This window comes from Schistocerca americana, chromosome 6 (assembly GCF_021461395.2).
Source record: "Schistocerca americana isolate TAMUIC-IGC-003095 chromosome 6, iqSchAmer2.1, whole genome shotgun sequence".
NCBI lineage: Eukaryota > Metazoa > Arthropoda > Insecta > Orthoptera > Acrididae > Schistocerca > Schistocerca americana.
In genome coordinates this window covers 397,149,932-397,162,952 of record NC_060124.1, presented here as the reverse complement: position 1 = coordinate 397,162,952, position 13,021 = coordinate 397,149,932, and the positions used below count along the sequence as shown (strand labels likewise).

The 13,021-nt window shown below is 41.2% G+C and overlaps 1 protein-coding gene across 1 annotated transcript in view; it reads left to right on the top strand.

Annotated features, from left to right (window-relative positions):
* Positions 1–13,021, top strand: part of LOC124619697 (toll-like receptor 6) — a 91,550-nt gene that overhangs the window by 64,018 nt on the left and 14,511 nt on the right. The window lies entirely within an intron of this gene.

Genomic DNA, 13,021 nt, shown 5'->3' with positions numbered 1-13,021 from the left:
GTTTTGTTCTTAGTTGCACCTAGTTAGGCCGGTATTACACTATCAAATTTCTTTGTCAAAGATTTGATCAAAGATGTGATCAAATATTCCGTCAAATATATTTGACAAAGATTTTTGACGTAGCGCTAGAAGGGGTATTACATTGTCATCCAATTTTTCGTCAAAGTTCAAGATGGCTTACAACAACAACTTGTTATTAACCACAGCAGTTGCATGTACCACAATTGCACTGTGTGCATATGCAGAAGAGAAGCTAGGGGAAAAAAGGAAACACACCTGGGTAAACCCGTGGGTTTTACGACGACACGATAAAAGCATTCAATAAAACTTGTTACGTGAGCTTATAGTGGAGGGCGTCAAGTCATACATCAATTACTTAAGAATGGATGAGCATACGTTTCTGTATGTGCTCAGTGAAGCGTATCCTCTTATCACAAAGCACAATATTCACTTAAGAACTGCTACATCTGCAGAAGACAGGCTCACTGTAACACTCCGATTCCTTGCTACAGGAGAAGGTTAGGTTAGGTTAGGTCAGGTCAGGTCAGGTCAGGTCAGGTCACGTCTCCAATCTTCGTAATCTATTTTTGTATTCAGTGTGCCTCACATTGTAAAGCGCCTCATCAGTTTCATACATCTCTATTAATTTCGCAGTTGTTGGCACACACCAATTGTATTTGCCTGCAATGTTTATAAAAACACTACAGACGATAGAGTGCAGCGATGCTAGCGCTCCATGTGGTAACATGTCACACTGCAGTGAACAGAAGACAAGCGTCTTCTTTGATCAAATCCACAGCGAGGCCCTAGATTTGATCCAATATTGGACGACATTTGACCAAGTTCCCTATTACACCATCAAATATCTTTGACAAAGATATTGGACAAAGATATTTGACAAAGAAATTTGATAGTGTAATACCAGCCTAAGCCTTGCGCCAGCCATATTTACTCGAGTAAGGCCGGTATTACACTATCAAATTTCTTTGTCAAATATCTTTGTCCAATATCTTTGTCAAAGATATTTGATGGTGTAATAGGGAACTTTGTCAAATGTCGTCCAATATTGGATCAAATCTAGGGCCTCGCTGTAGATTTGATCAAAGAAGACGCTTGTCTTCTGTTCACTGCAATGTGACATGTTACCACATGGAGCGCTAGCATCGCTGCACTCTATCGTCTGTAGTGTTTTTATAAACATTGCAGGCAAATACAATTGGTGTGTGCCAACAACTACGAAATTAATAGAGATGTATGAAACTGATGAGGCGCTTTACAATGTGAGGCACACTGAATACAAAAATAGATTACGAAGATTGGAGACCTGACCTAACCTAACCTAACCTAACCTAACCTAACCCTCTCCTGTAGCAAGGAATCAGTGTTACAGTGAGCCTGTCTTCTGCAGATGTGGCAGTTCTTAAGTGAATATTGTGCTTTGTGATATGAGGATACACTTCACTGAGCACATACAGAAATGTATGCTCATCCATTCTTAAGTAATTGATGTACGACTTGACGCCCTCCACTATAAGCTCACGTAACAAGTTTTGTTGAATGCTTTTATCGTGTAGTCGTAAAACCCACGGTTTCACCCAGGAGTGTTTCCTTTTTTTCCCCCGCTTCTCTTGCGCATGTGCACACTGTGCAATTGTGGTACATGCAACTGCTGCGGTTAATAACAAGTTGTTGTTGTCAGCCATCTTGAACTTTGACGAAAAATTGGATGAGAGTGTAATACCATTTCTAGCGCTACGTCAAAGATCTTTGTCAAATATATGTGACGGAATATTGGATCACATCTTTGATCAAATCATTGACATAGAAATTTGATAGTGTAATACCGGCCTTACATTCAATGAAAAGAAGTCAGTTTTGAAGTGGTATTTTAAGTATGAAAACATTAATGAGGTTCAACGGCAATGGCGAAATGAGTATCAAACTGAGCCACCAACACGTTTAACGATTCGTCGCATTCATGACAAATTTGAAGCCGAAAGCTGTGTTAAAGGTGTACACAAACAACGATCTGGACGACTTGTAACAGTAACAAGTCCAGCTAACTTCCGTCGTGTGTTACAACAATTCACTCGCTCACCACAGAAGTCTATGAGACAGTGTGCCCATGAAACTGGAGTGAGTCGCTCAAGTGTTCGGCGAATTTTGAAGACAGCAAAGTGGAAGTGCTACATCCCACGATAGCTACACGCAATGAACGATGACGACCCAGATCATAGAATGGAGTACTGCGAGTGATTCACTAACATAGTGCGCAACGATGAAGAGTTTGTAGACATGATTGTGGGGTCTGATGAGGCACAGTTCAAATTCAATGGTACAGTAAATCGCCACAATTGCCTCTACTGGGCCGCCGAAAATCCGAACGTCCATGTAGACAAAGCCGTGAATTTGCCAGGAGTAAATATGTGATGCGGGTTGTCTTACCGGGGCTTGATTGGGCCATTCTTCTTTGACGGCACAGTTACCGGTGAGGTGTACCTTCAGAAGCTTCAGACATCATTTTACCTGCCATCCGAGACTTGTATGGAGACGGAAGAGTTTACTTTCATCAAGATGGTGCCCCAGTCCAGTACCGAAATCGTGTTATGGCGTATCTCGACGAAAATCTACCAGGAAGATGGATAGGCCGTAGAGGTGCTGTGGAGTATCCACCACGTTCCCCAGACTTAACTCCTCAGGACTTTTACCTGTGGGGAACACTAAAGAACGTCGTTTATCGACAAAAGCCACCCACATTGGATGAACTTCGAGAATCCATCGTACATTCGTGTGCAAATATTCAACTGAACACGTTGCAGTCAGTAGTTCGTGCTGCAGTTCGGCGGCATCGTTTGTGTGTGGATGTTAATGGTGACCATTTCGAACACCTACAGTGATATCTTTAAGTTGGACTTTAAGCTACACTTCCACCAAAAATGAGACAACTCCGTCAATTAGTTTGCAAGTTATGGACTTTTAAAGAGTGGATACATTTTTTTGGACCCCTCTGTATGTATGCAAACTGCAGCGACGAATGGGAACTTGTACCAAAAGGCAGGGATTCTGGCCTGATCTCCCGCTCACTAGGCAAATGTGCTAACCACTACGCCACTCTGCTTTGGATTGAGGAGGGAGGCGCAGCTGGATAGTCCGTGCAGCTGTGCAAAGCCACTGTGGCAGCGTGGCGTAGTTGTTAGTGCGTCTGCCCAGTGAGCAGGAGCCGTGGTTTCAAATTCCAGCCTTGGCACAAGTTGAGACTTTTCATTCGTCACTTCAGTCTGCATGTATACGTCATAGATATCTGACACTTCAAAAGGTCTCTGGAAACATTGGAAAAGCACCTATGACTGAGTTTCAGGCTGCATCTTCCGTTTTTTCGATGCTAAGGTGCTATTCCAGTACAGCTGGAGAGCCTCTGCAGTGCTGTTCGACTTTAAGGGGAATTCTGATTCGGCTGAGGCATGAATGGGAATTTGGATTGTAGAAGAACACATGCTAGGGTAGTCCGTGCAGTCTGAGTAGTGAGGAGGCGACCTGGGTTCGAATCCCGGCCTTGGTAAAAAAAAATTCATTCATCGCTTCTCTCTGCATATGTACATCACTGATGTTTAAGACCTGAAACGGCCTCTGGAGCCGTTCTCGTAATGGCCCCTGTGCCAAAAAGGTACTAAAAAAACGTTTTACACCATCTCCATAGTCGAGTGGCCATCACGACAGACCGTCATGTGGGGGACATGGGCTCGATTCTTGGTGCTGGCAGGAATTTTTCCTTGATACGAGAACTCGAGCGGTGTCCACTAAGCATTTTGATGCGAACTGAGGAGGTAGCTGATTGAGAGATGGCGTCTCCAAGGTCAAAACTTTGGCAACAGGCGAGAATGCGGTGTGCTGACTCCTTACCCCTCCATACCGCCTCTGATGATCAATGACTGAGGATGACACAACTATCGCATGATCTCGAAGGCCTGATCGCCGGGTTCCCTTTTTTGTACTACATACATAAGCAAACCTCACAAAAACTAGTCACCTGTAGGAGATGTCACGCAAACATCATGTAGAACTGCTCCAGCCTTGGTAATGGCCTCTTTTTGGCGAGGAAGGGGGTCCATAAGTTTCTTCAACTTTGCCGTACTCATCTGATGCCACTCATTGATGCATAGATCCCGCAGGGCTACTACATTGGTGCGATATTCATTGATAAGTTTCACCCGCTGTTTCAGATAGTCCTGACATTTCCTATGGGATTAAGCGGGCCAGTCTACATGCGACAGAGAGTCTGTCAAACTAAGAACGTGTACAGAGTGTTTGACTATTATTGGTACAAATAAAGGGGCGAAACAAGCAAATAATCCTAAAAATCATAGGTCCAGAAACCATTAGTTTCCTAGATACGACGTATGCACACGTGCAGTCATGCCAATGTTACAATACTGTTAATACCTAATGCTACGTTTATGCTGTGGCTTTGCTGCTGGCATATCGCTGTCTGTTAGATCGGTACGCTACTTTCATTAATGTGAAATAAACAGTGACCTTGAACCAATCTATCATAGCTCAAGTTTCAGCCCGTGTCGGTAATAAGAGAAAAATGACTATGTAGTGTAAACATGGCTTTATCTTCCAGGTACCAGTCCCCACAGTGAACAGGAAATGTATCGTGCACATGTACGAGTTGAGTCGAATGAAACACTAACTTTTTTTTATTCAACGTGAGGCAGCAAACGGAATGTGTACATGTACGAGTGGCAGTCAAATGAAAACTTTAATATTTTTTTAGAACAAAAGTGGAGTACATCGTCTTTCGACATAGTCTCTCTGGCGTCCAACACAATTCCTCCAGCGCGTAGGAAATGCACGGATTTCTCTGACATTCTTTCGATTGTGTGTGCAGCCAGTCGTGCACTGTCTGCTGCACCTCTTCATCGGAACGAAATTTGTTTTCTCCCATTGTCTCTTTGAAGTGGTCCAAACAAGTACGAGGCGTGTTTTTTAAGTAAATACCAGTTTGAAATTAAAAAAGACCTGCTAAGATAACTCAATAATTTTATTTTTACATGAAAACCTGTACCTTAATCTACGCATTGACGCCATTACAGTCTGATTCTTCCTTGTTTACGTTGTGTACTGAGTGTTTAAGATACCTCCGATAATCGTGAGTCCCGCCGACTGTGAAGTACGGGCTGTTATAAGATTCCTTAGTGCTAAAGGCCTAAAAGCGATCGATAACCATCGTGAGATCTCTGCAGTTTACGGAGAAAACATTATGAGTGATGGAATGATAAGAAAATGGATGAGAGCATTTAAAGATGGTCGCACAAATGTGCATGATGAACAACGGAGTGGGCGCCCTTCGGTCGTTAATGAAAGTTTGGTGCAGGAAGTGGACAATAAGGTGAGAGAAAACAGACGGATTTCCTCCTTGCAGGATGACTTTCCTAATGTTTCTCGTAGTGTTTTGTATGGCATTGTGACCGAGCACTTGAATTACCGAAAATTGTGCGCACGTTGGGTACCGAAAATGTTGACGGATGTGCACAAAACCAAACGTTTAGAGTTTGACTTTCCTTGAGCGGTACCACAACGACGGTGATGATTTCTTAAGCCAAATTGTTACGGGCGATGAAACATGGGTGGCCTACGTCACACCTGAATCATAGCAACAGTCTATGGAAGTTGAGCAAGGGCATCGTTTTGCTGCAAGACAATGCCTGTCCGCATGTGGCGAATCAAACCAAAGATCACATCACATCTTTTCGAGGGGAAACTCTAGATCGTCCTCCATACAGCCCTGATCTTGCGCCCAGTGACTACCATCTGCTCCTGCACTGGAAGAAACACCTGGGCGGTCAGTGTCTTCAAGACGATGACGAAGTCAAAACAGTGGTGATGCAGTGGTTAACAAGTCAGGCGGCAGACTTCTATGAGAAGGATATTCAAAAACTGGTACAACGTTATGACAAGTGCCTCAATATTGACGGAAATTATGTAGAAAAGTAGATTAAGGCACAGGCTTTCATGTAAAAATAAAATTATTGAGATATCTTAGCACGTCTTTTTTTAATTTCAAAACGGTATTTACTTAAAAAACACGCCTCGTAGTAATCACTCAGTAAGAGGTCTGCAGAGTATGACGAATGTGGCACAGTATCAAAGTGCAGGTCATCGATGTTTGCAAATCTTTCATGGGCAATATGAGGCGAGCATTGTCATGTTGACACCTGTAGTCAGAAGTCCACGTCTCTTTGATCTTACTGCAGGCCAAAGCCGATTTTTTGACGTATTGGAATATACCACAATGGTGATGTTGTCTCCCCCAGCCTTGTAGCGTTCCAAGACAATGCTGTGTTCATCCCAAAAGAGAGTCAGCAGAACCTTCCCTGCATATGGCTGCATCCGGAACTCCTTTGGTTTTGGTTATGAGGAATGGCGCAATTCCTGGCTTGCTCTCATGTTGGTGGTAGTGTACCCAGATGACGTCTCCTGTAATGGTTCTCGCGAAGGAGCCATCACCTTTTGCTTCAGAGAGCCGCAAAAGTTCTTCACAGATGTCAGCGCGTTGCTCTTTCACTTCTGGAGTTAGCTCTCGTGGCACCCATCGTGCAGACACTTTGCGAAGCTTAAGCACATCATGAATGATGTGCTGAACCATGACTAATGTTCACATTTGCGGTTCTTTCATCCACTCTCGCACGATGATTTTCTATCACAGCGGCTTCAACTGCTGCAGTAGGCTCCAGTGTCATAATGCAATGTGCCTGATCTGCATGCTGGGTGTCTGTCGCAGAAGGCACGCTGTTTCGGAACTTTCTGTTCCACTCATACTCTTGCTGCAATGCCAGACATGCATCGCCATCTGGACCTCCATTCAGCAGTAGATTTCAGTAGGTTTTGTACCTTCATTGCCCAGACAACATGCGACAGAACGTCGTTCTTCCATCGAGCATGTAGCAAGCGGGACTGCTATTTTGAATTGGTATTGTGGAAGCGTTTCGCTTGTATGTAGCATGCTGCCACCTGTAGGGCAGTCCTTACATAACTGGTAACAGTAGTTTCAAGGTTTTCATTTGAGCCCCCCTCATAGCGTTTGAAGGGGTTGCCATGTCTATACACTCATTTTCAAATGAAAAAATGGCTGACATCCATTTCAGGCATGGGTGTGCTAATGGCAAAGCCTGGGAGACAACTCGATTGGATCATGACATGCCCTCATAGAAGACAGCCAGACAGCAAAGTGTTCACAAGATCCTATCAACAGCTATTTTAGGACTGGTTCATTTAAACTCAACATGGAAACTTGCAGGTAGACCAAGAATAGAGTCAACACGACGAAAGGAGGTGTGCATGTGTTACAACAAGTGATTGCAATGCTGGGCACAAGTACCAAAAGGATTGTTGCAGCACAACCCATTTCACGCTCCACCAAATGGCAGTTATTACTCGAGGGACAGTTTGCAAGCCCAGGCTGCACCTGACTTTTCAATCTTGGTTACCTTCTGCCAATGGAGCCTTAAACAAAGTGGGAATGATCCACTATTCCTCGTGCACGTGCTATTTACAGACGAAACATTCTTTATCCAAAAAGGTATTACAAACATCCACATCACACATATTTGGGTTTATTAGAACTCACGTGCTACCAGTGGAGATTTACCATTAATATTTGGGCAGGTGTCGTTGGTGGTCAGTTGATATGACCACTTTTCTTAACTGGCTGACTCACTAGCTGTATGACCTTAACTTCCTAAAGCACAAGCTGATCAACTATTCAGATGGTGTCCCTTTGGTGAACGGATGTGTATGTCACACATGCATGACGGTACACTGGCACACTTCCATGTTGCTGCTTGAGAACACATAGCACGAATCTGTTCTGGCGTAACAATAAGCTCTGGCTCGAAGATCAAGAATAATACAGCAGAGAGGGCTGTGAGAAGACGCCAGCCAACAGCATGCTGACTAGGATGTCACCACGACAGGAATGGCATCTACATGAAAAGAATGAAAGCATCATGCCATGTAGCTGTGGCCTCACTAGTAGACTGGCACTAGAAGAGAGGACTAGAAAAGTTGTACTAGAAGAGCCACAGAGAATATTAACGATAGCAGTGACATATGAACCTGCGTGATGAGCTTGCATGGAAATTGTATCTATCAAAGGACATTGATTATTTGCATGTCGCCAATTGCTTGCAACCCATCATGTAGAAACAAAAGTTTAAGTATTGTCAACTCAATTACTGTAATAAACTCCATTAATATGATTTGCTTGTATGTTGTCTAGCTATCCAAGAAAACAGCTTCCTAGACACCCTATAAGATAAGAGTGGGCAGGATTCCACAGAATCTCCAAAAGCAAGTGTATTGGTTGTGGCTCACCTGTGCCATGGCCTCCCACATCTCCCAACTTGGACCCATTGGATCTTTTGTGTGGGGATATTTAAAAGCTTTGGTGTATTGCAATCCTGTTGATAGTGGCACTGAACACTGGGAAAGCATTTCAGATGGTTGTCAGTGTATTTGAAACACACCTGGAATTTTGAACATGTAGAGATATTGATGAGGAGACGTGCTGAAGTCCACCTTCACATAAGCAATAGTCATGTTGGACACTTGTTGTAAAGTATTTGTCCTCTAGTGCATATCTGTAGTTTGGATTGCTGGGGATGTGGCTATGGAATCAATCACAACACACAGTATCAAGGAAACCATTGGTTTCAAGACCTATGTTTATTAGGATTATTCACTTGTTTCATTATCCTTACTCACTCCTCTTATTTGTGCCTACAACAGTCAGCTATGAACATGGCTGTTGTTATCTTATAGGAATAGAATGATTACAGCATACTCATTATTCAAATGTGGAAGAAAGGATAACAGTTGGTCACCAAGAATGTTGAAATAAACGTCCTGATTCATGTATACAGTTATCTCAATGAGAGGAACCTCAGAAACAACATCGAACTGAACTACACCCCTCACAGACTACAGGGCAAAATGCCTCATTGAACTGACAGTATACTGAACACTTTGCATTGATTGAAAAAGAGGCAAAATTGCAACTCAGCGGATCACACTACATACTGTCAGTCAACTGCTGTCAAATTTCTGTGTTATTTGGCCCACTGAAGATGAGCAACTTTATGTGCCCCTATGGATAATGGACTTTTCCGAGGGAGTTGACTTGAGATGTCAGAAGCGTACAGCTACCTTCATAGTGTTTGCTGGGATATTTGTTCAGATGGACCTGCATTCACAGGCAACAGCAATTGCTGTCAGGTTTGTAACTGACAAGCAATGACATACACGATGAAATAAATCTTGGGTGAACAGCCTGATATGAGTGTGCATAGGACACAATATTTCAGCAATCGACCACGTTGCCATCATCAGGTGCGCTGATGTACTGACCAGCAGTGGGCTGGCGCCATGTATATATAGGACAATCCCCCTCCCCCCCTCCCACTGCTCCATCCCTCATCTTCTATCCCTGACCACATTTCATAGCTGTGAGTGGTATACCATTCCTTGTAGTCATGTTGGACAGTCTGCACTGATGCACCAACAAAGCAGGCAACTGCATTCATTGTGGGGTCATATACATATACAAACACAATACCTCTTTTCTGCCATTACATCACTTATCCACAGTCACCCATCCTACTTAAACATTTCCATATGACCAACTTGCACGTATACATTACTTTTCTCTTAAGGTGGCACTTAATATTTGGTCTGGTGACTTTATCTGTGAGCATGTGTGAAATTATATTCAAAGGGGACACAGAACAAGAGTAAAGGCACACAAAACTAAAAATATTTCACTGTTCAAAGGTGCATATCTTTGCGGATCTGCAAAATTAAAATTTGCTGCTGGGTGACATTTAGTACTGTGTTGCTCCGTCTTACACATTGTAACAATGTTCACTCTGTTCAAGCCTGACACAATCTTCAATGGTGATCCTCCTCACATCATTCAATGAATGAGGATGGTTGGTGCAGTGATGCATTGGAAATTTCAACTGGCCTGAAGTATGATAAGTTGAGTTAATCACAGCATACACCACAAGCCATTTTGTTAGGATGATTCCTGCCTTCTCAAGAAAGGCATTCACAAAGTAATTGCAGTGTGCTTATGCTTTACCAACTAGAACGATGAGACATATTGGATAAGTGAAAATTTATTTTTACTGCTTGTTCTCAATTATTCTTTGGAATGTCAATAATGTTCCTCATATTGAAACTGAACACTTTTAGAATTGATAAATTCTCAAGGAGCTTCTTTAAAACAAGTGAGAGTACAGCTTGTATGTTTGATGTCACTGCTGTAATTATGAAATTAGGGTTCACAAACAGCCATGCATTGTTAAAAGTTTTTGAAGACCACCACTTCTTTCCTGTCTACTCACATTCAAATTTTAACAATATCAACATCAAGCATTTTGAGGTGCACTTGATTAAATGAAGATGTAAATAAAAGTATGCCCCACAGTGAGAAATGTTCAACATCTCTGTTGGTAAATCCACAATATGAGCATTGAAAATTAAACACAGCACTTCGTTCAGTTATATTTGCTTGATTTCTCTTAAAGTGACACAGAATGAGTCAGTTTACAGACCATATATACATGATTTCCTTGCATGACTATTTACAGTATATTAAAAGTCACAGTAGCATAAATTCAATAGAAATGAACATATTCGTATTTGTCATTACCTTCAGAGAAAGTGAAGCCCAATTGCAACAATTTGATCAACATAGTTGTCTGCTGCACTACACATGCTACCAGTATTTAATTAAATATTCATCAGTAGAACAGAAACAGTGGTCAAAAAGAAATGATTTAGGACTAGTCTTAACATTTGTTTTGCTTCTTGACAGGCATGGTGTTGAGCAAATGATAAAAGATTTTTATATGTGTATACTGAATCCTTTTCTTAGCCACTCACAGCTCCAGTAATGCCAAAGGCACACTTTCTTCCAATGTTATAACTGGGGGGTTTATTACTCATCAAAATCATGATGAATTATTTAGCATAAATTTCTCCAAAGTGTTCTTATCCCAGAAAAGTATGCCTTAAGACATGAATTTGTAGAAATATGCATAATATATGAAGGTGTTGATTTGTTTATTTACAAAAGTTGCTGATCTTAGTTATGTGAGGCATCTGATTACATGTTTTCTTCAGATCAGATTTTCATCCATATGTACACACAAAATTTGGAGCATTCTACCACATTCACTGATTCTGATTCATTTGTAACACTACTGATGTTATTATAAATTGCACAAAAAGTTTTGGACCATCTGTAAACATATATGCAATTAGATTCAAGTGGTGCAGGGAATGAAAAAATGAATACAAAATAAAAACAAAACAATAATCAAAACAAAGGCATTCTATTCTGAAGTATACATCTTTGCACACCTGTAAAATCACAATATCCTGCTGGAAACTATTCAGTACTGTGATGCTTTTCCATGTGTATTGTAACATACTTGTATCTCTATGACATTCTGTCCTCTATGTTCTTGAGATACTGCTGTTTATACCTGAACTTGTTCTTCACCAGTGATTCTGAGGTCATCCAGTGTGTGGTGATGGATCCTGCATCGACATGCTGCATGTTTCAACTGGTTCCATACTTGTCCAATTTTACTTATGTCACAGATGCCAAAGGGCCAGTATGCACACAGAGGGGTGCCCAAGGAGCCAATGCACCAATGTGTCCCCCCCCCCCCCCCCCAAAAAAAAAGTTAGGGATAATATCAGATATGATGGAAAATTTATAGTACCAAACAGCTTTCTTAATATTATCTATTCCTGACTACGACAAGGTCAAGTGAAAGGTGTTTTGCATGTAAAGAGCTCAATGATAAAAAATTATTTAATTATTATTATTATTTAATTATAATATAAAAATCATAATGGCAAATAAACGTACCTCAAGGATACACTTTGATTTTCATTGACTTTCAGTGTGTTGCAGTGTAGAGCAAAATAAGAAGCACCCCCTTTAAGAGGGTGAAACATGCCCTTGAAAAATCAGAGCATTCTGCATTTTTTGACCATTGCAGATCTGCACTTCCTCATTATTCTAAAGGTTTACAATAATTTCACAATAATAATATACAAATGATTTTAAATATAACATAATTAAATCTGGAAAGGTTACCACTTGAAAACAAAAAGCACATCAAATGTAAAAAGAAAACACATACATAACACAAGATATGTCTACAGAAGAATATACATTTAGAATTATTTATCTGGGAAAGCCTTATTAAACAATCCAACATAACAACTGACACTGAAGCAGACATATATCGGGCGCATGTACAGCGATATAGAGATATTTCTAGCTTATTTCTGACAAATACATCTTATACATACACTTCACCTTACGTGATTTAATTTGGTATGAAAAATGCCTTTAATAAAATGTCATAACGAAAAAAAAAATTGGGGGGGGGGGGGGGGGGAAGGGGGGGGGTTGAGAGCTTAGAAAAAAAATTACTAAATCTGGGTGCCCTGTTGTTAAATACATTAAAAACCGTATACATGTATTGTTTCAACAGTGTTCATTCACAAACATTACACTCATATTTTTTTCAAGGGGTGTTTCACCCTCTTAACAACCATATGGGAACATATAAAAAAATATGTGTCTCTTAGTTTTCTCTACACTACAATACATTCAAAGCAGATCAAAATTGAAGTGTATCCTTTGAATGATGTACTTGTAAGTAAAATTAGCTTCCAGGTTGGCCCCCATCTCCCAGAAAAATAATCCCATGTGCGGTCCTGCAAAGGCCTTCAGTTTAGTTTAATGCCTCATGGAAGAAGTTGTTCATGAGGTCAGCATGAAGTGCTCATACATTACGGTCTTCAGAAATAAATGCATCATCAATGTTGACTGCAGTGCTGGTCAACATGTAGGAGGATCCTATCTTAATGCACCACAGTCCTCAGATTGAAATTAATCACAGGCATCCAATATGCATACATGATACCAGTCCAC